Below are 27,248 nucleotides of genomic sequence, written 5' to 3'. Positions count from 1 at the left end.
AACAAAAACAATTAAAAACAAACAAATACATGGGATCTGCTGCTCACTCTAACTGAAAGCTTAGGGAAAATAAATTTATAAAGCCTCCTTTAAATTTGATCAGGTTAAAATTCAAATATATGGCTTGTTTCATGAACCATGGCTTAAAAATAACAAATTAGCAAAAACTTCCGGTTTGAGCTTCTTCAGCGACAGACCAAAACCTCTTCTCTGTGAGGCTTCGATCTGTGCTCGCCGCTGGAGCAACCCAAGCCAGCTGGTTTCGGGGCTAAGCCACCCTGTAGAGGTAGTGAAGAGGGGGGAGACTGTCAGCAGGGTTGAGGAGAGCCACATCTCTCCTCCCAGCTGGCCATTACTCCCTTCCCTGAAGGCGGTTGCAGCAGTGTTCAGAAATGGCCACCACAAAGAAGAACTTGACCGGAAAAGAATGTGCAGGAGGAAGATAAGAAGAGAAAGTTTTGGTTGACTGGGTCAAAGAGCAAAAGCAACAAATAAGGTACCCTGGAATTGAAACTGTTAAAAGCAATAACATTGTTCCCTAAGAAGATTTTTAAGCTGCGAAGGAGAGAGAAAAGGGAAAAGATTTGGGTTTTTTTTCTCCTTTTCCTATACTGACAGCTAAGAGACTTAAGAAAGAAATTGGAAAAAAATCCACTTTGACATCAATAGGCATTTAATGCTGAAAATAAAAAGTCAAAGGGATAATAAAGATTTCTGGATAATTAAAAGCTTTTGAAAACAGGAAGGAGAGAAAAAGAATAAAAGGGTAGGATCTGGAAGTGAGGAGACTGCCTGGAATTAAAAAAGTACTTACAGCAAAATCTCAACAAGACTTCCAAAGGATACATTCTAACTGAAATATCGCAACAAAAACCCCAGGAAGAGAAAGTCAAAAAAGAAATAAGAAGATATAACTCGGGACTATCTGGATTACTTATGATTTCTAGATTCTTGATTATTGTTTTGAATGACTAAAATCAATAGGGGAGTTGTTTAAAACTGTTTAAAATGGCTTCACTTTTAGAAGAACTGAAAATGGAACTTAAAAAGTACAAAGAAGATGCACAAGAAGGGAGAGGTTCTTTTGGCTTCGCATTTCAACTCTTAGAAATGGAGATCTGGAATTATGAGAAACAACAAGAAATGCCTGCAGAACAAGAAGATTGTGACAAAGAAGAAGCCATCTTTAATGAACAAGTAATCTTAGATGGGGGGAAAAAAGGAAAGGGGGGAAAGAGAATGGAAAGTTTAAGATTGGGAAAAACAACTCCCCCCCACCCACCCCAAAAATGGAGTGAAAAATAAGTATAAAATCAGAAAGCATCAGAAGAGGGAAATGCAGAAGAGAGAATTAGAAGTAGAGAGACAAGGGGGTAAAAAGGGGAGGGAGAAGATGAGAGGGAAGAAAGAAAGGAAAAGAAGTTATAAAGGACAGAAGCAAAATATAGAGAAACAGGGCCTATTTAGAGATAATGGGTGAAAACTTAATGGAAAAAGGGATTCTGAAAAAGTACATAAGATAGTATGGTTATATTAGAAGCAGAAATAATTTTAGAAAATATGAAACAATATATGATTAAAATGTCTGATAAAATAGCTATCGTAATTCAGTGGAATGCTTGTCAATAAATAAATGTAACAAAAGGTATATTTAATGATTTATAAAACATATGTGAAGAGAAATAAGGGAAAAATTAATTATGGAGATTATATGTGTTTTTAAGGAAGTATGATATTTAATTGAACAGAAGTGAAGATGTTAAGATTTTTATGATTATTAATGATAGAACTGAACTGGAACGGAATGAGGGTTTATAATTACATATATTTACAATCTTTCTTTCTTTTTTTTTAAGAATATAGTGTGTATTATAAGAATGTACCAAGCAGAATTTGATTGGAAGTTATGTATTATGTATTATATTGAAGGTCATAAACTTAAGGTATATATTGAAGTTTAAATAAGAGTTGAATGGATGTAATTAAAAGATATAAAGGTGTCATACTCCAATTAGTAACTACAGGAGAAAATTTGTTTAATGAGAAAAGATAATATGAAATTGAAATAGAACAGACAAAAGTATAAATATAATGATTTGAATTGAGATGAGATAATCAAAATAAAATTGAGAAAATTAAAAGAGGGGAAAAACTATATAGAAAATGTAAAATAGTATAAGATATGGAATAGAATACAAAAAGGAGCATGAAATTGAGTTTGTGTTACTATAAAGAAGTTCAACCCGGGACCATACTATTTTCAAAAAAGATGTTTTACTTGTATTTTGTATGTGTGAAAACCCAAATAAAACTTTATTTTTTAAAAAAATAACAAATTAGCCTGATTCATAAACCAGTCTAGAAAATATGGGGTGGGGTGAGATGTATACTTACTTTCTCCTCTCAGATATATTTCACCTGGCTGTAGAATATGTCCTTGAAGGTAAGGCTAGTATGTCTGGTGGTGAACCTAACAGTATCATGGCTATATCATGCATTTATTCAGTGAGTAAAAGGACTGAGGAAACTCTATAAGCTGGTAGCTAAAATAGAATTAGAGTTGCTTTCTCAGTAGTCCAATTCCTCTTCCATTTCTCTGTCCAAAATGAAATGCACAGCCAAATTTAGTTCAAAGTGTCAAATTCATCAGACTTAATAAGGAAGATGCTACAATATAGCACCATGTTAAGAGTCAATATATCAGTTTCTCAAATCCAGAGAATACAAAGATAAATATACTTCAAAACAAAAAAAAAGACTGAAGGTTTTAACATTTCTAAATTAAATTACATTTTAGAGCTCAAATTTATTCTATTGCCAACTTCCACATATTAATATAATCCCTTTACAATATTTGGTGAAGAAAAAGAACAGCTTGCTCCTAAAAATATCTTTAATATAGTACTTTAAGCTTATTTATGAATTATTGCTTATATATGCTGCTGGTCAAAGTGGCAGGAGATAAATTACCAACATTTATTCCTCATTGTCACCATCAATTGCTGAATCAGTGATGTATTTTTCCTTAAAGCCTAGTTGTCCAAATACCACATATTTGTTTGTAAGTAGAATATACTATATGACTACCATCTGTGAGCAGCATCCAGGCTACCACAAGATAACAGCAAGAAAATACTGAAATCTCTTTGTTGCTGCTTACTGGTGGTCTGGCCTATTGCAGTCTAAATGTTGTAGATCCCATGGAATGACTCAGTCAAGTACATTCTTAAAGAGTATTTGAATCACCTTGACCCAGATTCACAATCAAAACTTTTTGAAAAGTGCTCTTGTCAGCATGCAGGACAAGAGTTTGTAAAACTTTCAGATTTAAACACAGCAGAATGTTATCTCTCATTAATTCTTGTATACTTTATTTATCATTTGAGCTCTCTTTATTGAGCATCTATGATTTAGTTCACAGGCTTCCAATTAGATATGAAGATGTAGCGACTAAGCTTTTGACTTTGCAGAGGAGCCATAGTTAGAATTCGATTCAGGAGCAATTTGGTGATTTTCTTGAAATAACTTAGATGTTTTGCATCATCACTAAGTTGCATTTGTTATATATATACATATACTTTGTCAAGTACATAAGTCTTTTCTCAAATTAATAGTAGCAATGATCCTAAGGCGAAATAGGCCTATGATATATTGAATAGAAACATTAACCAGAATAAAACTATTGACATTGCTGGATCACCATATTTTATACCCATCCTTGAATCAACAAGAAAATCTATCTGGATGACATTTACAACCCCATTGTCAATCTCTAATCTACCTCGAACAAATTTTGGGTGATCATTGAATTCTTCTGTTCTAAATGTACATGTTCTACAATTTGTAGAATAATCGAGTAAGACTTAGAGTTAGGTAACTACCTATAATTTTTTCAATAAATCATAGCTAAATTCTGCATAGTATTTTTTCCCTAGACTTAAGTAAGGGTAATCAGAAGTCCTATTTGGGCTTTCAGATGTCAAGCGCTTTCACTATGCCACTTTTCTAACGAAGCCCCACTAATGGTATTCACATTGTGTCAGCTTCTGTTGACTCTTCTTTTTCACATTTACCTGCATGAGTAAAGTTTTCATTCATTTCATGCTCCTTGATCAACACAGGATTTTTTCCCCACAGACATTCACACCAAATACATAAGTTTGCAGAAACCAACATCATTTGAGTGATGTTGAAAAAAAGGGGGCTTATTTGGAGAGATCCCAAGATAAAATGATGATGATAAGGAAGAGACTAGTGGAATTAAATTTCCTCACCTTCTTCCTTCTCCCATACATTGTGTCCTCATTGCTTAGCCAAATCTTTTTCATGCATAGGAGAACACTAACACAGGAAGGGTCACAGCAAAATGTAGGGACCCAATGTTCAGACTTCTAAATAATACAGGGATGTTGTGCACAAAATGGGCAGACTCTCCCTCTAATATAAAAAACAGCAACGGAAATTGTAGAGTCCCCAAAAAAGGAATTGTAGACTCACTTCATTCATATCACATAGGGAGAATACATAGGATTTAAAAGGAGAATAAAGGAAATAAAATTTCCTATATTCTCCCTATCTAAAATTTCGTAGAAATAAAGTGATAGACACTGTTTCTCAACAGCAATAAGTCCCAAAGTAAGTACTAGTCTTTAAAAAAAAAAGAACCAATCACATATTCCTGTCCCTACCATACCTGTTTTAATGGTTTGATAGAGAGATTGATTGGGTAGTCTGGGAAAGCAAATGGCTTTTGTATCATTCTGGTCACATGAATTGGCCTTCAGATTACGTGCTAAAATCTAATTTCACACAAGAATTAGTCACAAGAGAATTTTGGAAACAACTTGTACAGAAACTGATTTATAATCAGAACTGTTCTAACAAGTCCCCAAAAGCTAGTTGTGTTTCTGTAAGGTGAACTTCCAGCTTGATTTTTTTTTCCTTTTCTACTTTTGCTTGATATATTTGTGATTCCATCAAACCACTACATCTCCCAGTTTATTCACCTCTTGAATTCTTTTTATGCATGGAATTAAAGAACCAACTATATTTCTGTGACAATGCATAAACTCTATAATAAACTGTTTTTGAAGTCAGCTGCTGCTCTGGATCAAATTTTTATTTTCCTTATACTTTGTCATAGTGCTGTACTTCTCATTTCTATGTTATTCAAGTTCTGATAAGAACCAAAAAGTTCCTGAAAACAGATGTATTACATAAAGTCTTTGGCTTTTTAACAATAGACTATAGAATTAATCTGACAGTGAAATAGCCTATTACTGTCTCATTTTACTATTAGGCTTTAGCTGGATATGCCTTGATGCATGCTGGAAAACCATCTTAAATATAAAGGGCCAATGATAGAATAGAATAAAATTGTATGGTCTCAGGAATAACAAAAGTATCCTATATTGCCTACCTCTATTTTTAAAAACATTTTTCCATATAAACTAGTTTTGCAGCATATCACAGTTCTATGCCAATTATAAATAGATTACAAGCTTTACATTGCTTATTTATTCAGCCTACACATGAGCAGGGGACAAAACAAAATGTCAACCAGCACTTCACTGTAGAAAAAAAAACCATGAATCCAACTAAGCAAGCTTTGTATCAGGTGTCTCATAGAGACTCCATTTATGGAAAAGGTGACATGTATGCAAATAGAAGGCATAATGTGAGGGGTATCTGGATGCTAATAAAAAACAGTGTTGTATTCTTACAAGATGCAGCATAGGCTTTGCCAGCCATCTAGCAAAGTGAGTAGAAATATGCAGTTGTGATGCCTAGCATTGCTACTTGACAAGTATATAAATATTTCTCTGGATAAGGAACAAGAAGTTAATAAAGGTTGTGCTTTGAAGAGAAAGCTAGGGACTGTGCATAATTCCTTATTTATGGATATGGGCATAAAACTAATTTACAAAATAATCTATAATCTGTGGCCATAGATACAAGCAAGTTTTTGTTCTGGTGCTGGGGCATGGTAAATTTATTGTATCGACAATTGGGAGACTCCCAAAAATTACATGGGATACAACTGTAAATCACAGAAATTGTGCAACAAGCCATATTATTTGTTGTATATGTTTGATCAGGGGTTTTATGACTATAGCTATAAATGGGTAACTTCATATAATTTTCACAGGCTTAAAAAGTCTTAAAAAGCGTTCAAGAAAGGAATATTGTATTCTACTATGTTCCAAGGGGGATCACTGTATATTCCTCTACACTAACTCCCCAAGATTTCACACTGGAGTTTTCTGCAGCCCCACCTGGCAAAGTCAAGGAATAATTCTTGATTTTCCATATAAAACTTAAATCCCTTCCCAAGAGGAATGGGAAGCATTCTGCAATGTCTGGGAAAGACTTTCTGCGGTAAATATAAGGAGATATGAACATACGTGAACAGTTGGAGTTAATATACCTTCACAGTGATCGCTGATTATTTTTAAATTGAATTTACATAATGAGAGTTTTGAACTGTAACATAAAAGGCCTTCTGGAAATTTGTTTTGATTCTTGGAAGTATGGTTTTGTGCCTAGTTGGACATAAAAAGAGGTCAGAAAATATTGCAGAATAGGCCTACTCAGGGGTGGGATTCAAATTTTTTAACAACCAGTTCTGTGGGCGTGGCTTAGTTGGTGGGCATGGCTTGGTGGTTATGTTATTGGCTGGGTGTGGCCAACTCAATATCACTCATATCGAGGCATGCATCTCCTCGCCTGGCCTCTCATGATTGTGGAGATGCTGCAACAGTCATAAGTGTGAAAAATGGTCATAAGTCACTTTTTTCAGTGCCATTGTAACTTTGAATGGTCACTCCACACAAGCAAAATACCAGCAAAGGAGGGAAAAAAAACTCCAGAGATGTTCCTGAGACAGGAAGTCTAGTCCTGCCAAGAATATAATAAGGGTTAACGAACAGGCAGTTTCTGTAAGCAACATCAGAATGTTTCCTTCCTACCTTCCTTTCAGGATTAGGCCAGTAATTTCTTCTAACAACCGGTTCTCCGAACTGCTTAGAATGTTAACAACCGGTTTAGCGAATAGGTGCAAACTGGTAGAATCCCACTCCTGGGCCTACTATTTCTAGAAGTTTGGGTTATTTTTGTTTTATTTTTTTTATTGAATGGTTTCTCTCTACTCCTTCCTGTTCACATTCTCCTTCTCAAGTGCTTTGTGAAGAGATCCAAACAAGACATTAGCAACTGAGGCTAAAATTGTTTGCCACTGAGGGAGCAATTTTTTCCAAAGTTCAGTGCAAAAAATATATTCAGATAATGAGATCTAACTGCCTACAAGTTTACTGAAACTGCCATTCACTGCAAATGGCAAATTACATTAAGATATTTTTCCCCTAGACCATAATTCTATACTTTATAGTGGTGTGTTATTTGGCTGTGTGAATCAGCCCAAACATTTATCAGCATTGTGAAGGTTTTGAAAGTTTTGATTTATCAAAAGCTTGATAATTCTTACATTCTAAAGTGCACATTCTAACTAAGTAATAGTCTATTTATTGATTAGTCATACAACCATAATAATAAAATAAAAATAAAATACACAATCTGATTCCAGGGTAAAATTGATAAAATACAGTGATAAAATACATGTGTGGTAATACAAAGAGTGAGCAATCAGATAAATGCATCAAATTACAGGGTACTCCCATTAGTTCAATATATTGGGTTTTTAGCTCAACTGCCTTAATTATAAACTTAGCAGTTCTGCTTACAATATATACATTAGAGCCCAGGAGGAAATAAGATAATCTGTGATTCTAATTGCAGTGGGCTGTTTTTTTCCAATAGGGGTGATAAATGTCTAAGCTGAGAGGAAGGGGGACAGAGTGCACATTTAGAGCATGCACATTGAAAGCATGATTTGAAAAAAGCATGTTTGCACTGCATAGATCAAACATCTATCTCCTGTTAATTGAAGCGGGGAGGGAGTTCCCATACTTTAGGACAGAGGTGGTTTTCAGCAGGTTCTGACCAGTTCTGGAGAACCAGTAGCAGAAATTTTGAGTGGTTCAGAGAACCGACAAATACCACCCCTGCCATGCCCACCAAGCCATACCCACAGAACCAGTAGTAGCCCACCACTGCTTTAGGAGCCCATTATCAGGGGCAACAATCAGGGGCATCCTTGTCCAAGCTCCTGGGAGGGGGGGAATCAGAAATCTTTAATGTAGAGTAGGAAGGTGCTCTGTTTGTGTGAGTGTTTTTCAACCATTTTCAAAGACCTCAACAGTCCCATTAAACTCACCTTTATACATGAATCCCATCATGAGATATTCAGAACTCATACATATATGTTTATAGTAGATCCATTGGATGCTTTTTCTAGATGCTTTTACAAACCCTTATCTTTACTGCAGAATTAAGAAGCTGGATGTAGTTTGATAGTGATTATGATTTCTTTGTATTTCTATTACGGGATAATGCAACTCTCAAAATCCATAGGGGTGTGTATGAGGAGGGGAGAATCAGACTGATGATGTCAGCATTGCTGTGCCATGATACAATGTCCTTCTGTACAATAATTGCTTTTGGTCACAATTTGTCCTTCTTTCCCCCATCAAATGCTACACAAATATACAAAAGAATACAGGTATTCCTCAGCTTACAGTGGCAGTTGGCACCAGAATTTCTGTTGCTCAGTAATATGGTTGTAAATGTCAATAATTTACAATTGTAAATAATAGTAGCAATCCTTAATAGTAGCAATCCTGGAAGTCCTGATTGCTGATATAATATTTGTAACTCAGAGGTGAACTGTGAGTCTTTGGTGCTCTCTGGGCTTTATTGTTTTGCTGCAGATATTTCATTACCAAACCAGCTAATATCATCAGTGCTTGAAGGAAGTGGCCACTTTATATATTATTGGCACTAATGTATGCAATCCTGATTGCCATTATAGCTCCAGGAGTGCACAGTTCAATAAGCAAGAAACAGGTGTCCTGGAAAAGGTGCATGGGGACACACAAAGACTATGGGCAGGTGGGGTGGTTGCTGCAGGTAGGCACATACTCTGGAGTATGGGGGAGTGCTATAGACTGCGGGCTGGTAAGGTACTGCAGGTGGATACATGCTACAGCTTCTCCTTAGAAAGTTCCTCAGGAGAAAAAAATGATGGAAGTGATTTATGAACTTCTCTCCTCTTTTCACCATAGACTTTCCTTGTGGAAGCCAATAGGGAATGTTGCAAATGGCAATCACATGATTGCAGGACAATGCAATCACTGTAACTGCAAAGCCAGCTGACAAGTCCCCAAATCACAATCATGTCACCATGTGGGGAGGTGTTTTGATTGGAAGTTTGAGGACTGGTCGTACTGTAAGTATCACTCATTCAACACTGTGATAACTGAATCATTTCTGAACAAGTGGTCATAATCCAAGGAATTCTCTCGACAACTTGTAGTGTAATTTTAAGAACTGAGTAACATTCTAAATAATAATAATAATAATAATAATAATAATAATAATAATAATAATAATAATAATAATAATAATAATAATACAACCATTCTACATCAGAAAAACCTTGGCCTGGAATAATAAATACACTTGCAGATAAAAATTCTGATCTGTATTAGTATGTATATAGTTGCAAAAGTCCTTTTAAGAATACAAAATAAAGACAGATGGCATTAGCATACTATCCTCCAGTCCTTAAATGAGGAAAAAGGTATGCTAGCGTTATGTTCCCTGGACTGCTGGGATCTATTTTGCCACCATAATGAGGCTGGTGACTGGTGCTATCTTTACTGTTTTAATGCAGGACAATTTAAGGAAAGCAATTAATGGAGTCCTCTTGCTTCATTTCCTCTCCCACCAAGTACTATCTGCCAGACGAGGGAAAACCCTTGTGATTTCTTTCCTTAATATGTAATGAGATGGAATGAAGGTTTATCTAATTTTTAAACTGCCTGAATAACAGGTAGCAGGTATAGAGGTGCTCCCCCAGCACTTGTTAGCCCACCTTTAAAATGCCCTGGTTGACAGGCTGTAGCTATAATGGGTAACAGGATGAAGTGGGAGGGAGCATTCCTAATACACTGTTGTTCCCTTCCTTCCATGCCTGTGATTTGGGCTAATTTTAGACAAAGACTGAGCATTCAAAATATTGCTAGATCTCCGATGAGCAATAGCTCATCTAAGAGGTCACAGACATGGAGAAGGGATTGCAAGTAGTATTGTGACTGTTCCCTTTCCTTTTCTTGTGCATCTCTGTCCTGATCCTGTAATCTTCTAGTCCAGGGGTAGGGAAACTTGGCTCTTTTATCACCTATGGACTTCAACTCCCAGAATTCCTGAGTAAGCCATACAAGGCTCCCCATCCCTGGCCTACTGGTTTTTCAGTTGTGGGGGAAATAAATTTTTGACTTGAATGGGACTGTTTAATATATAAATGTAGGACATATTCTTTATATGTCCTACATTTGTATATTAAACAGTCCCATTCAAGTCAAAAATTGATTTCTCCCACAACTGAAAAACCAGTAGGCCAGGGATGGGGAACCTTTTATGGCTCACTCAGGAATTCTGGGAGTTGAAGTCCATAAGTGATAAAAAGAGCCAAGGTCAAGGGACACTTACCTAGAAACATAAGAGACTGGGTAGACTTGCACCCTAACTGCCTCATGTTGTCAATGGATTGTGTTCATGACAAAAATGTGTTGGGAAAGAATGGACTGTAGCAGGATACTTTAAAACTGGAAGAACTAAAGATAACTTTAAATTGCCTCTATTATGGACTGGGGGTTAGACAAAAGCAATATCAACAACATGGGGCTATGAAACATAACGATAGTTACTGAGGGAATGTTCACACCATAATTAGACAAATAAGAGGATACTTTATTAAAGGAAGACGTTATTGCCCCTGTTTTATTACAGATATGGGGCTGAGCCTCAGTGAAGGTGAATTGCGCAGTTTCAGAGTCACTCACAATTGATACAAGATTGCTATAACTATTTCCTGGCTCGCAATTAAACTTTGAAGCATCATACTATCATAACTTTCCATTGGCACATTTTCAGTCTTTTCATACAGAGAGATGATTTATTAGTTTAGAAAATAAATGAAGGACATATGTCAAAAGTGAGGATTTTATCATTATACAGATTTCAGAGGAAAAAATCTTAACTATGTATTCAGTGTTGAAATTTTAAAAGAAAAACAGTTTTCCTGGATTGTGCCTAAACAAGTAATAATTGTTGTAAACATGACTGCTAATTATTATGCCATTCAGACTTAGGAAGATATGTGCATTTTTTTTTAATATACAAAACAAAACCAGAATGAAATAATGGTGACAATTTTTGTTGGAAATGTTGCATTCTTTAATTCAAAAGAAAATATGTGAGAAATCGCTACCATGGATATAGTCCCCCATTGATATATTGCCATGATGAAAACTTCTGAAAAGAAATGACATTGTTTTTTTTTAATTTATCTTGAATGAGACAATCCTTTTTAGAAATATATTTACTTAAGAATTCTGGAAGAATTAACATCAATGTTATTAGCATTTTCCCATTGGATATTGATTTATGGATTCTGCTAAAAAAGTTAGTCAAAATCTAACTTGGTTTTGAATGATAAACATCAGAACAGATATAAAAAGGCCATGCAGGTAACAATTCTTGGGAGAAATTAAGACACCTGCATGTTTGAGGTGGATTTGATTTACAGGTTATGGTTAAATAATTTAGCAATTTAGAAGAGGAAGTCAAGCTAATCTCCAAAGCACCTGAGGGCAGAACAAGAAGCAATGGGTGGAAACTAATCAAGGAGAGAAGCAACCCAGAACTAAGGAGAAATTTCCTGATAGTTAGAGCAATTAATAAGTGGAACAACTTGCCTCCAGAAGTTGTAAATGCTCCAACACTGGAAGTTTTTAAGAAGAAATTGGATAACCATTTGTCTGAAATGCTATAGGGTCTCCTGCCTAAGCAGCGGGCTTGGACTAGAAGACCTCCAAGGTCCCTTCCAACTCTGTTATTCTATATTCTAAAATATAATCATTCCTGCACAAACAGAAAGCTAAAATAGGCACAAACCCTTTGCCTATCCATTAGGAATACACCATTGGGAGACTTGAAATTCCAGGTTAAGGAGAAATCATCATGGAGAAAATTTGTTTGGTCACTAGGGTTAGGAATGACTTGATGGAACATAACCTGTCAATACATTTCTATGGCAATATTGTTATCCAAGTCCACAATGGGCAGCACATTTACCTAAAACCGTTGTTGCAACCTTTTGTGTCTTCCAAATACATGCTGCTAAAATTGGATCATTAACCAAATGAAAAAGAAAGACATTACATAATAAAAATGAAGAAAAAAGACATTGTTAGGCATTTGGATTTGCTACGGGATCTTCAGAAGATTTTGTTTATGCAGATTAAATGGGATGGATTCAGTGATAGGATTCAAAAAAATGTACTACCTGTTCTGTGGGCATGGCTTGGCTTGGTGGGCGTGGCTTGGTAGGCATGGCAGGGGAAGGATACTGTAAAATCTCCATTCCCACCCCACTCCTGGGCTAAGGTTACTGCAAAATCCCATTCCCTCCCTTACCTGCTTTCCAGTTCAGTTCTCCTGTGCAGGGCAAGAAAAGAAGACCCAGCCAATCAGCTGGGACTCAGGAGGCAGAGAATAGATGGGGGTGGGGCCGGTCAGAGGTGGTATTTGCTGTTCTTTGAACTACTCAAAATTTCTGCTACTGGTTCTCCAGAACTGATCAGAACCTGCTGAATACTATCTCTGATAGATTCTGTAACTCAACAATGGGACATATTAAGTATTAAGATCTAAATGCATCATAAGCATTTTCCTGGATATATATTCCTGAAGGGGGGGGGGGACACAAAACAGGGTCCAGATGTCTAAAAGCAAACTAGCTTTTGTCACAAGAAATAAATTATCTACTAATGCACTAATTATAGCATTCAACTAAATATGCATTTTACTGTATTGTTGCTGCATTCTGTCATTTATTGTATTATTGCTATATTTTATCCTTTTATACCAACACTATAACACAATCCATTGACTCCAAAAGATATTAATTGTTTGCCTTCCATCCTTTATAAATATATTATTTGTTGCTTGTGTAATCAAACTGGTATCCCATTCTCAAAGTCTAATTGTGTAAATATTGACTCAAGAATAACTTCTAGTGAATGAAAGCAGGAGAGAGAGAGACAATGCAAAGGAGAGAGCTGTTTATAGATAGCCTATTTAAGACAGTAGCTTTGTTTGTTTTACCAAGATTGGACAATTATCCTACTGTAATTACAAAGCAATTCATGTAATTTTCTTTATAAACAATTTTCTTGAGATTGAGAATGTGTAACAAATGGAATAGTTTTACAATACATGCATCAATCAGAGGTGGTTTTCAGCAGGTTCTGACCAGTTCTGGAGAACCGGTAGCGGAAATTTTGAGTAGTTTGGAGAACAGGCAAATACCACCTCTGACTGGAGATTTTATAGTATCCTTCTCCTGCCATGCCCACCAAGCCACGCCCACAGAACTGGTAGTAAAAAAAATTGAATCCCACCACTGAAGACGCTCCGTTGTCATTTATTTGCCCCAATTTTTATATATGGTGGATAGTTATATGTTATATGAGAAAGAATGTGAGGCTGTTAAGAGTTCTCCTTTTCTCCTGTTCTATTTTCCTTCTTTGCTGTGGTAATTTTGGTATATTGCTGATAGAGGCAACCTCAAATTTTAAATTACTACCTTTATACCCTCACAAATTACTACTTCCACCCCCATACTTGCATATGCTCAAAAAGGTAATACTGCTTCATTTGTCAATATTAAAAAGCCTTTGGCAAGTGGTGATTTTTTTTCCTCCACACTTTACTATTGAAAAGGCAGCTGTTTTTTGTTCCCTTAATACAAAGTTGAACATATAACATACAATTTGGCAAGTCAAGTGATGAATGGTCAACCACTCAATTGCTTTTCCTCTACATAGTTCAATTTAAGTAATTTGGGCCATTTGTGGGAGACTGCAAGTATCCACTTTGCTACATCACCATCATTTAAATCCAGTGCTTCATTCAGAAATGAAGTGTTCTGTTTGTCTATTGGTATAATCTCCATCACAATGATGCATTTAGCAGCCACATCCAAAGATATACATCTAAATATGCATTTAAAGGATTATGTACAATATTAACTTTATCACAAGGGTGATGTAAAGACTCAATTGAACCCGCTATTTATAGGCACATATTTGAATGCACTCATGGTTAAAACTGTAGTTAAACTGTACTTATCTGTTTGGTTCATAGTTGCTCATTCTGCATTTGCTGCAACAACTGTATCCAGCTATAGGTATATGCAGACCAATAAAAATCCAGTATTGACATTGCCTGTGTAGTAGGTTAGCATACTGGTCCAAAGGAGCATGTATGTATGAGTGCAATATCTGCTAAAATATGGACTTATTATAAATATTTTTCTACTTATGTAATTGTAATACAATTTCCAATAGGTAGGTAGATAGATGACAGACAGACAGATATGACCACCCTGTGGTTATACTTGAGCATGTACACATTAATCTTTCTCTTTTGTAGCTGTCATTATTTACATTCTCTCTTTTTTAAAAAAAAGTAACATGATTTTAGTTGTTTAAAATTTTCAGTTAGGGAAAGATTCTGAAGCCACATGCACAGGTGTCCATGATCTCAATGAAATAACAAGATGCATGCCATAGCATCCAAGTTTATGCCTTTTTATACTTTTCAATAAATGCAAGATATATAAGGGGAGGATTTTAACCCACAGTGGTACAATAACAATTTCATTACTGCCCCATTCCATTCAAGCTCCCTCCCCCATGTTTCAACTGATAAACTGTGCATCATAACACTGAGACTTAATTTTTTTTTCTTTATGGATACATAGCTGCAAAGTCTGGATGAGAGAAATGTGCAAATTACCTCCCAGAAGTATTTAATATACTGTTTTAAGTTACTGTTCATTTTAATAATATCATGTTGGTTTTTTTACAGGTTGAAATATCACTGAACAGGATAACTTGTTGATGAAAATCTGAGTAAAGCGTAAGTAAACTTTTTCTACTTTATGCAGGATTACCTTTTAATTGTTTACTACATTAAAGATTTGTATTTAAACACAAAAATAGCTTACAAATGTGGGTGTAATAGACACTTTTTACATCCATTACAAGTGTCACTGTAGTTTGTTAGATTGTTTAATAACTGCATTTACCACCACCACCACCATGTTGTCTATCCCCTTATCCAGTGGTTGGTTCAAGGCAAGGCATTAGTCTGTTACAATATAAACCCAACCAGTATTATGAATTGGAAAAATGACAACCCACTGTTAATTGAAATACACAGTTAAGATGAAAAGCATATATTCTTTCTTCCCTCTGTTATTTAATTGGAATAAAATGGCTTGAACCTTAATTGCTAGCAAATAGTCTTTTATTCTCCCAATAGCATTTACTGAACCATCCAACAAGTTTTTTTAACAAAAAACTTAGATCAAAACATTTTTTTTACAAACCATCTTCACTATATATCTATTATTCTGAGATCTAGTCTATGATCTGGAAAAGTTGGAAATGAAATGAAATCATTTGCATAAGGAAAGAAGGAGATACAAAGTCCCATCTCTAGGCTATTAGTTTTATTCTATTAGTGATATGTTCTTTAACAGTTATCTCATCCTGATAGTTTTCATTTTGAGATTTGTATTTTCTTTGTTGGCAGTGGTCGCATGTTTACTATAATGATAACTACCAAGCTACCATTAATCCTTAGGGCCCTCAGAAAGAATTTTGATATATTGTACACCATCCAGAACCTTTCTCTGAGGGAAATAGACATTAAGAAATACAAATAAAATGAACCAACAAATAAACAAGCATGCCTCCTATCTACAGTATATTCGGTTTCCTTGGAAAAAGAGAATATCTCATATCAGGACAGTGATCTGAACAGCATCAGACCACAAAAATCTCTTGTTTGAAGAGAGACATATCAATCACCGAATCAAATGCTCCCCCTTTCTTTTTCCCCACTTGGATTCATATGCAAGTTGTCTCTATCTTTGAAATATCTGTTAAAACTCCTAAACTGGACATTACCATCCTCTGCAGGCTTGTTTGTTTACATTATTTTATTCACTATGGTGGTCTTAGGCAGCTTAAAGCAGTTAAAAAAATGCAAAGAACAGCATAGAGAATGTATAACCAGCAGCCAAGATAAAAACAGTGAAAAAGAATGGAACAACAATTAAAATAATCATCTCACAGGCTACAACTGATAATCCATCCTATGCATGGGATCACAACCTATCCAGGGCCTTGCAAAAGGCCAGTGGGGTCAGGGTAAATCAAATCCCTGGGAGAAAAGGGCAGGAGCTACAACAGAAAAGGGTTGCTTCCTGGCTTCTGCCAGATGAGACACTAATCAACAGGACACATAATATGCCTCTTCAGCCAAATCTGATGGGATGGATAGAAACAATTGGGGAGATGTACAGAGGAGGAGGAGAACCAAGAGATGATCCTCGAGAAAATATGCAGAGAAGGTTTCAACAACACATAGACAAAAATGCTTTGAAAGAAGCAAAGAAAACATCCAGAAGACATTCATACAGGATCTGTCCTAACTTCCTTGGATATAAAAGAGAAAGAAGGGAAAATGCAGCAAAGCTTTTCAAGATTTTGCTACTAGAGACTATATTCTAATCAAACCCAATGAGTTGCTTTCTAGATCTGGCATCTCTTGAGGGGCTGACATCTATTGGAATAGTTTCTAAAGCACATTAGGATTTGAAGCAGAATAGCAGGAATTTAAAATGCTTCTTCTACTCTAGAGTTAAGCCTGAGTACTTCCCTAATAACTAGAAATATGTACACTCCTTCTGCCTTCTTGAAATTTATTTTAGTTGTCTGGAATGCCATTCTTTGTTTCTCCTAAACAGGATTAGTTCACCGTTTATGAAATGAAATGAAGCCTGTACATCAACCTGTTCATTCAGCCTTCATTTCTATCATAATTTAATTAAGTGCATCATAAGTGATATAAAAGATCAAGGTATCTGTGGAAAAATAAACTTCACAAATAAATTGAGCTTTATCTGGGAATAACCAACAGAAATTAACTGTTTATTGTGACTTCCGGTTTGGGCTTCTTCGGCGATGAACTGATATTGCGATCGTCCACGGTTTTGATCCATGCTCACCGCTGGAGCACCCCGAGCTGCCCGGATTCAGGGCTGAAGCCACCTCGTAGAAGTGGTGAAGAAGGGGGAGCTGTCGGAGGGGTTGAGGAGAGCTGCATTTCTCCTCTTCGGCTGGCCATTACTCCCTTTCCCAAAGGCAGTTGCAGCAGTGGTCATAAATGGCCACCACAAAGAAGAACCCGACTGGACAAGATTGTGCAGGAGGAAGTTTGAAGCAGAAAGTTTGACTGACCGGGTTGAATGGAGAACATCTAAGGTACCTGGAACCTGAATTTTAAAGACTAATACTATTCCTAAAAATGATTTTAAGCTGTGAAAGAGAAAGGGAAAGAAAACAGAATTGACTTTTTTTCCTCTAACATCGACAGTTTTAACTGACTTGAAACATTAAGAAGAAAAGATTCGAATAAGAAATTGATACTAATCCACTTTGAAATTAATAGGCTATTTCTATCTGAATATAAAGTGTCAAAGGGATAAAGATTTTTAGATAATTTAAAAACTTTCTTTAAAAAAAGAAAGAAAGCAGCGGAGGGAAAAATCTGGAAAATGGAGGAGACCACCTGGAACTTTTAAAAAAAATGATAGTGGAATTTTAACAAGGCTTGGAAAAGATACATTGTAGCTGAAACTTTGTTACAAGATAACAAAGCCCCTGGAAAGAGAAAGGGACAAAAGAAGCAAGAAACAGTTTTGGATTATTGGATGATTCCTGGAACTTTGGATGGAGGATCTTAATGAAATAAAATAAAATCAATTGGAGGTTGTTTAATTTTTTTAAAAAAATGGCATCACTCCTTGAAGAGTTAAAAATGAGACTTAAAGAACAAAAAGAAAAGCACAAAAGGGAAGAGGATCTTTTGGCTTCGTATTTCAATTTTTAGAAATGAGATTCTGCCGAAACGTCGCTACAACTTTAAAAGCACAACTATAATGACGTGGGAAAATACCCGAACAAAGCAGAATACTATATGTATGTATGTATATATGTATGTTTGTATGTATGTATGTATGTATGTATGTATGTATGTAAGTATGTATGGTATTCAGCTTTGTTCAGGTATTTTCCCACGTCATTATAGTTGTGCTTTTAAAGTTGTAGTGACGTTTTGGCAGAATCTCATCTGCCATCATCAGGCTTGTGTACTATATATATATAACTTTGCAATTTTTATTCATCTGGATTTTAATTTGTTTTTTGTTTGGTTTCCCAAAAAGTTCTACTTCAATCACCATGATGAAAAGAGACTTTTAAAAAAAATTCAGTTTTGTGCTTTATTTCCTATATGAGCAGTAAATACACTGTAGTTTTTCTCTGTAACATCAGATACAGACTGAATATATATTTAAAAATAATTTAAGTTAAAGAATAATCACAAAATAATTGATGGTAGGAATCATATTCATAAGATTCATAGCAATTTTAATACATGATTAACCTATGAAGCACTACAGACTATGAGAAATTTATTGGTTCTTTGTTAAGCAATTAATTCCATACATTGGAAAAAAAATCCTAACTCAAGCAATGTTTTCAATCACAACCACCTTATTTCATGGTTCATTAGTAGAAAATCATCCTGGGTTCTAAAAAAATGTGTTGTTTGGACCTAGGGGATGAATTATGCTTACAAACTTCTTCCTTGACTTTTCTAATATTTTCTGCCCCCTGACTATTTTACACAGGGGTGGGAGGGAGAGGGAGAGGGCATAGCAGCTCAGTAGCTTCTGTATTTCTGAGAATTCCTCTGCAGTTAATAAGTCCTATTATCTTCCTTAGGCAAGGAGTGTTGATTCAGTGGTTAAGATTTTGGGTTTGTCAGCTGGAAAGTTGACAGCCCAGTTTGAGAGCCAGGCAACATGCAATGGGGTGAGCTCCCATTACTTGACCCAGCTCCTACAAACCTAGCAGCTTGAAGGCATGCAAATGTCAGTAGATAAATAGGAACCACTTTGGTGGGAAGGTAACAGCATTTCATGTTCCTTAGTGGATACTCATCATTTGGACTACACTGGCTTCCTCACCTCTAAGAAACAATGATAAGCACCACCCCCTAAACACAGGCATGACTGGACAGGACAAATCTCTACCTTTACCTTCCCTAGAGAATGAAAGGAGCATAAAATAGGTCAGTACAGCTCCATGTTTTGTTATGGATATGGGCTTTCCTCTCCAGGTAAAGATCAAGAGGAAGATTATCCTGAAGGAAGATGAATGAGGTGGCAGGTACCTTACTAGCAAATTTGAAATTGGTAAACAGCTATGGCCATTCTAGTAGACATTTTGTGAATGGCCCCATGTGACCCCATGTTTGGGATATGCTTATCTTATGACATATAGCTGTTATATAAGGAAAGGTTTGTACAATAAATGTCCTCCACTAACTACTTTCACAGAACAAGCTAAGATGTAATTGGCTTGATTTTGGTCCAGTGTATTAAGGAAACTTAGCCATTATGGTTTGTAAAACATAGTTTATGAATCATCTTTTTTGCAGTTATATACATTTATTTGTTCAGAAATCCATGCAACTTAGTGTGATATGGGACTAATCCTTTTCTTAGTAACCTCCAGTTTGACTATACTGGACTCTCCTAAGCTCATCCCCAAGTCACCTTAACCTGATCAGGCTTAATTAATTCAGCACATTTATACAGGATTTTTTATATTGTCCTTTATCATATAATGTCAAGATGTTGTATAATAAAAGGACACTATTAAATAAAACAATATGGAGATTAGCAAATTTTCAAAGCAGTTAGGGAATCTTGTCAGAGCAAAAGAAGGACTTTTTATAATCCCATACTATTTGTTCTGGCATTGATAGGATTGTTTCTAAGGTCTCTTTTGACCAAATATATTTAAATGAACTGTGGCTAAGCATCCATGTACTAATGTTATAAGTTCAGAACAAATCAGCTCCTCAAAACAGTATATTGATGTGTATTAAATACATTACAGGTCTATGTGAAAATCAGCCTCATTCACATGTATATTTATAAGTCAATTGGGAGAGTTGATTTTATCTGAATTTACACCTTAGTTCAAATAGTTTATTTGATCTCTTTTTATTTTTTTTTATTCAAATTGATTTGTTTCAAAGATTCAGTCCGATTCAGTAAAAGTGTAGGAGCATCAAATACCTTATTTAATTTGATCCCTAAATTCAATGTATTATTCAAAGAGTCAATTTAAGAGTCAGCATTAACTTCACAGAGTCCTGATATGCTATGTTCCAATGGAATGAAATACATTTTGTGTGTTCCTCTGTAGAGAAGTGAGAAACCAAGGACTTTGAGTCCCCATTGGTCTCTATGGGAACCCTGTTTCTTGATCTCTAACTTCTCTTTCTGGGACCTCAAAGGTAGTTCATGATAATTATATCTAGAACCAAATCTCCACGTAGACCAGGGGTGTCCAACCTTTCACCTTCCCTGGGCCACATTAGAAGATGAAAATTTGGTTTGGGCTGCACATAAAATAAAATAACAGTAACGATACCTGATCATCCAAAAAAACCATAGAAAACATAGTTAACATATTACATTTATTTGGAAATGAAGTTAGTGAGATGTTTTTATTATTTATTATTAATTATTTATTAAAAATTATTTATTTTTATCACGTTTTATCATGGTTTATTTTCCAGCCAAATTTTGCGGGGGGGGGGAAGAAAGCTCGCCCGCCTCGCGCCTACCTCTCCTCCTGCAAATGGCCCGGCTGGATGAGGCAGGACTGGAAGGCAGAAGCAGCAGGGGCAGCAGCGGGGGCAAAAGCGGCAGCAACGGGGGGGCAGAAGCAGCAGCAGCAGTGGGGGCAGAAGCGGCGGTGGGGGCAGAAGCGGCGGCGGGGACAGAAGTGGCGGTAGGGGCAGCAGCGGGGCAGAAGCGGCAGCAGGGGCAGAAGCGGCAGTGCCGGTAGGGGCAGCAGCGGCGGCGGCAGTGGCAACAGCAGGAGGTGGCGCTCTGAAAGCGCCCGCCTTTTCTGTTGCTGCTTGGTGTGGTGCTCGCCTCTCCCCCCCTCGCGCCTGCCTCTCCTCCTCCTCCTCCTCCTCGCTGGCTCTGGCACGAAGGTTGGGGTGGGCACTGGGCCGCATTACAAGGCGACCTGGGCCGCATGCGGCCCGCGGGCCACAGGTTGGACAAGCCTGACGTAGACCAAATATTTTTTACTCCTTAATTGCATCAAAATTATGCAAATCCAGCCTGCAATCATTTTAATTATCAACTTGAAAATCCTGAGAATATGTATAATTCAATTAAGAGTTTATCCAGCTGACCAATAGGAAAGCACAAAATACATCATGTGCTGTGAGTAGTGGGAATAATACCTAAATATTACAAACAGGCTCCCCCCCTTTTTTTTAGTTTGGGGGCAATGAGCGGAAACAGCTCAAAAAGCAGAAGGAGGCTTGAATCAAAGATTCTTGCCAACAGAAAAGGAACTATCATATATCCATTCTGCAGAATTATAATTTTTCAAAGCAATAACAACTTTGCTCCAGGATCAAATATACTAGGTAGTATTAATGGTAGAGTTCCCCCACCCAGCCCCATAACCAGCAATGCTCTGGGATTACATCAGTCCTGAGTTGATTCTGAACAGGTACTAGCACATCTAGAGATCAAATAGTAAATATTTCCCCCTCCTTTCTCCCCTTATTTTGGCTTGGTACCAATCAGCAATCACAGATGCAGTCACATTTCAGTCAGGATCCAGATTTAAATAATTGCCATTGTAAAAATGTTAACCTCTGTGAATTCAAGACACTTGTTCTCCATTATGTAACGGTGGAATTCAAGGATTGCTAAAGTTAGCTGGGAGCTCATTTAATTTCTGTTTAAGTTAATAATCAACGTTCCCTTGAATTAATTGTGAAGTGTTGTAATTTAGTGGTAGAGGGAGATTTTCATTAAGATTCCTGATTAGAGAACACTAATACAGTTGCAAAGGTGATACAAATTTGTAACCTGCTCAACATTAATTACATATATAATTGCAGTTAGATAAGATGGGAAATAGTATTAGTAATGTGGACTATAGTATTTCTTAGAAACCATGACTACCCTAATTCTAATGGTGTTCCTTGATCTAGCCCTTCCTGTAAAACATTCTATTCTTTCATGGAATCAATTTTTCACATCCATATTATGTTGTTCTTTCTATCTGTTCCATTCATTTCTGTTCAGTTTGGTTTATTTTAATATTTTTTTTTGCTTGTCCATGACCATAATAAAAATTGAAATTGAATATTGTTCTTTTATGATTGCCCTTTCTAAGGCTGCTGGTTATACATTCAAATTCATCTTAATATTCTGGAATTATGTTTCTCTACTTCCTATGAGCCTTCTCCAAGACTTTTGGTTGAACCCTTTATTATGGTGCACCTCTCTTATGATTTGATCATTTATATAGGACACTGCTGGTAGCCTTTTCTTCTATCCATCTTTCACCTAAAAACCATATATGCACGCACATAAGTAGTGTATACTACTAATCCAAGTGGAATATGGTGCTTGGTTTCCACTTCCAACTAAGGGGTTAAGTTTCCTTAATATGTATTAGACATATCTATTGACAACATCAAAATCCTCAAAAGGATGGAAGGCTGAGTCAACCTTGAGCTAGTGAGACTTGAACTGTCAAAATGCTGACTGTTGGCAGTCAGCAGAATTAGCCTGCAATACCGCATTCTAACCATTGCACCACCGTGCCTCATGTGCATTTGGAGTCTATTTATGTGCAGTCTATTTCCCACTACCAAATGGGAATGGAAGAGACCTAATAAATTAGATAATGGATATGTTTGAGAAGGCTGATTAAGAAATGAAGGGTTTTTTTGTAGTAGTATTATAGGAAGTATCAGGACTTATAATTATTAGTGTGGATTTTTATAGTTTTGTGGTTTATTCAACATTTTATTGTTATTGTACTGATATGTTGTATGAGAGCTGTGGAGAAGATGTATGTTGATTATAGGTAGATGTATAGGCTGAATGAGGGTATAATGATTACTAAGGTTGCTTCAATCATAAGAGTAAAGAGTATTATTTTAGTAAGGATATGTCATTTGGTACAAAACATGTGAGAGGGGTTAGATTGCTGAGTGAAAAGATTGTGAGCATGAGGAATGATCATCATTGTTGGGAGATTATTCATAAAATTCCTATAGCTTTTACTCTTGTTGTTGAGTAGAGTATTACGAAAAATTGGGTGATGGACAGTAACTAGATGATTAGTGTTAGTGCAAAAAAGTTTGGTACAAGAGCTACTATAGAGAGAATTCAGGCAATAGGTGAGAAAGTTATAAGTTTTTGGAGTTGAATTTGATTTAGTCTACCTAGACCTTCAATTTTGATTGATAGGATTGCTCTTGATAATAGGACAATTTGGTTAATTTTCTTAGATTATATAATTAAAATAAATGTTGATGCTAATATGTTAGGTTTGCTAGGCTTCTTATAGTTATAAGTTACTTGGGAATTTCTGGGGGTCAGAAGTAGAATGGGACTGCTGAATTTTTTTTGGTTGCTGTTTCTGTACTTCATAGATGATGGGATTTGGACATAATTGAAATTACAGATAGGTTATTGATCTCTAGGCAGGCTCAGGTTAGGTTTCAATGTGTTGATATATTACGAGAATAGTGCTGCGGATATTAGGATGTTAGATTTATTAGTAATGGCCATGGTGGTATTTTTAGGGTATGGGCCCATACATCATTTGTTTGATTTTATATAAGGTAGAATGTAGCATATATGGAAATACTGAAAGTTTGGAATTTCAAGTGCATGTTAAAGTCTTGGCCTTCCAGTGTTAAGGAGATGATTTGAACATCTGTGTCAGTTTCAAGTTTATTGCATGGTTGGACTTAGTTACCTTAATCAGTTTTTTAAATAATATAAATTTTTATTAAAGTTTATATAAAATACTAGTTTTAATTTTAATTAAGAGTTAAGTTGTATTTACTCAGCTAGGAATTATGCCACCAATAAAAATCATATCAATTTATGGCCTTTAATAATAATATTAATCACAATAATGCTTTCCAGTATGTGTAGCCTACAAATTACTTACTTCAAAAAGACTATCTTCTCACTCATGAAACAAAATATTAGGTATAATGACCAAACCTCCTACGAATAATAATATGCAAATGATAACATTATATCAAAAATCATTAAACTAAGCACACTAATCATTACCCTAGCAAGTCTTCTATTATCAACAGATGTGCTATTTATATTAACTCACCAAGTTCCCCCATACCCCATGACACTAAACTTTTTCTTCAATCAACTTGCCTTCTTCAAAATGCTTCCACATACATAAAAACAATAAAGATCAGCCAATAAATTTCCACAGAAATAACATCTGAACTTTAAAAAAATACAGACCAAAGTATCTCAAAAGGTAGAAAATATACAAGTCCAGTTGCTATGACTCCATATTCAGACAGCCTTACCTGGATACTTGATATATTGTTACTCACTTTGGAGAGGAAATCTCCTAATGTTGATGTGGGAGGATTTGGTACATTCCAATGCTCTCTACCTAATTAACTTGCTTTAATTGATGAAGCTGCTTGAATGAGCAAAACATCTCAAACCAATAAAAGTCCAATCGCCATAGCTCAACTGTCAGACAGCTTTACCTGGATGACTAAGAATCTTCATTGACATAAGGACCAAAGGAGAGGTGGTATTCAGCAAGTTCTGAACAGTTCTGGAGAACCGGTAGCGGAAATTTTGAGTAGTTCAGAGAACCAGCAAATACCACCTCTGACTGGATATTTTACAGTATCCTTCCCCTGACATGCCTATCAAGCCACACCCACAGAACCAGTAGTAAAAAAAAAATGGATCCCACCACTCGACCAAATGAATGAATGAAAATCAAATAATATTCTCTGTGTGTGGTGTGTCGGGGGGGGTATATTCAAGAGAGAATGAGCAATCAAATAAGCCAGTGAAATCATCACTACAATATTTCCTGCTGTTATATCAAATAATGTTATTTGGTATCTTATAACAGCATATCATAATATGGTATGATAGCAAGTATAATTTAGAAAAGAGTGCTAAATTTAGACTGAAAACTGGAGTTAACTATTTATTCAGCTTTAACACTCAATAGATCATTTGGGTTAATTATTATTTCACAGTTTAGCATAATTTACACAATCATTTTATAGATATTATGGAGTGAAAGAAATCATATATGATTTTCATTCTTTGGAGAAATACTGAGGTTTTAACAAGCAAATAAATATTTGTTAAAGAAATGAATTATAAATAAATGAATAGGTGATCTGATTATATATGACAGATTCCAATTGGAAAAAAATGCCCAACAAAGTTAACAGCAGATAATTAGATATTTTCCTCTGAATTGTAAAAAAGGAAGATTTAATCCTTTTCTTGCTATGCCTTCCAGTAGTTTTGGTTCAGGGAAATCCATTATTTACACCAGAGAGATGCAGTGGTCTAAACAGAATCACAGGGAAGGGTGATCACCTAGTGTAACAGGGAAACAGGGAGTTAGATTACCTGGAGATTCAGAGGCCATACAGAGGTAGCAACTGTTTCTCAACCTCAGCCTAACATACTGGTTAGGGAATTTTGAGGGTTGGAAAAGTTCACACATCTTAAAATGGCTGAGGTTGAGAAACACTGCCTCAGGGTATCACCTGTTCCTTCCCCATTGACTAAGGTTGAAAAATACAGCCCATGAGTTACATCTATATACACTATTAGAACCATTTTTAACTTCATTCATCTGCTTTTCATTAACATTAAAAATCTTTGATTCAGTGAATGCCTTGCTTTTGTTAACACTTTTATCTACCTCCTGCTTTTCTCTCTCCATATTTGGACCCTAAATTCAGGGAACAAAGACTACTTTAAAAACAGGGATAGATGCATATCTCAAATACAACAAAAAACTATATAGTCTCCATGAAAATGATAGACGATATTACATAAGAAGATATATTTGTTACATTGTGAATATCATTATTGTAGCATAAAAGTGAAAGATACTATAGCGTTACACTAGCATTTGTGAAAGTACAAGAACAAATAATATTCCTAGCACAAACAGTGCCTAAATCAGTGAGATTGTAATGAGTTGTAAAATTGAATATAAATGCTTCAAGAAACAAGTTAGTACAATGGAATGTTCAATATTTGCACTGGTTTATTCAAGTATAAATTATTGTATAAGGTTTAATAATTTGTCTAAAGATGAAAAGGGATTTTATACAAGCAGTAGGAGACTTTATACTAATAGAATGTCATATCTGAATGTAGCTTGTGGATTTTGCTATCACTGCTTGCTTTAACAGAGATTGCCCTTCAATTATATTGCTGTATATCAATGTTCTATATTTATTACATCAATATGGCAGTGAAACCCTCTACATTTACCTATAATTTACATTTTGACCCTCCTCTGACCAGCCTCTTCAAGGCTTTAGCTAGTTAATAAATATGTGCTGCAAAATGTTCTGCATTTCAAATAAAGCATTTTTTTTCTGCAAATACTTTTATTCACACATATTTTGTTATGTTCACCAATTAATCAGCTTCCTACTTCTGTGTCTTAAAACAGTTTTGCCTGCTAAATTCAAAGTGAAAGCATTGCCCTAATATCTGTACATCAACTACAACAGCAGATTTTGGTTAAAAAATGTTGATAACATCATTAAAACTATAAGTTGTGCTTACATCTCTATGCTGGGTATCATTTGCAAAGTAGTTTAAAAATCCTGATTAACAGCCTACAAGTACATGCCAATCCAGCCTATTGTACCTTGTAGTTAATCAAACCATAGTTTATAAAGAAGACTGGATCTATCCATTGTACCTTTGCCATAGCTCACAAGATACATAGTTTGGAAATAAATTTATATGATTTTAAGAATTTCCTTATAATACTATTTCAAACATAAAAATTAACATCATACCCCTAAAAGCCAACAGT

General features: G+C 35.7%; 1 protein-coding gene across 2 annotated transcripts in view; it reads left to right on the top strand.

Annotated features, from left to right (window-relative positions):
- Positions 1-27,248, top strand: part of CDH18 (cadherin 18) — a 653,626-nt gene that overhangs the window by 249,734 nt on the left and 376,644 nt on the right. For both annotated transcript variants that reach the window (XM_087930730.1, XM_087930731.1), the window contains one exon: positions 15,055-15,105. The gene's annotated coding sequence lies outside the window, so the exon portion shown is untranslated. The remainder of the gene's footprint in view (positions 1-15,054; positions 15,106-27,248) is intronic.

This window comes from Pseudonaja textilis, chromosome 3, assembly GCF_049901715.1.
Source record: "Pseudonaja textilis isolate UNSWEBS1 chromosome 3, rPseTex1.2, whole genome shotgun sequence".
Lineage (NCBI taxonomy): Eukaryota > Metazoa > Chordata > Lepidosauria > Squamata > Elapidae > Pseudonaja > Pseudonaja textilis.
This window is presented reverse-complemented; position numbering and strand designations above follow the sequence as displayed.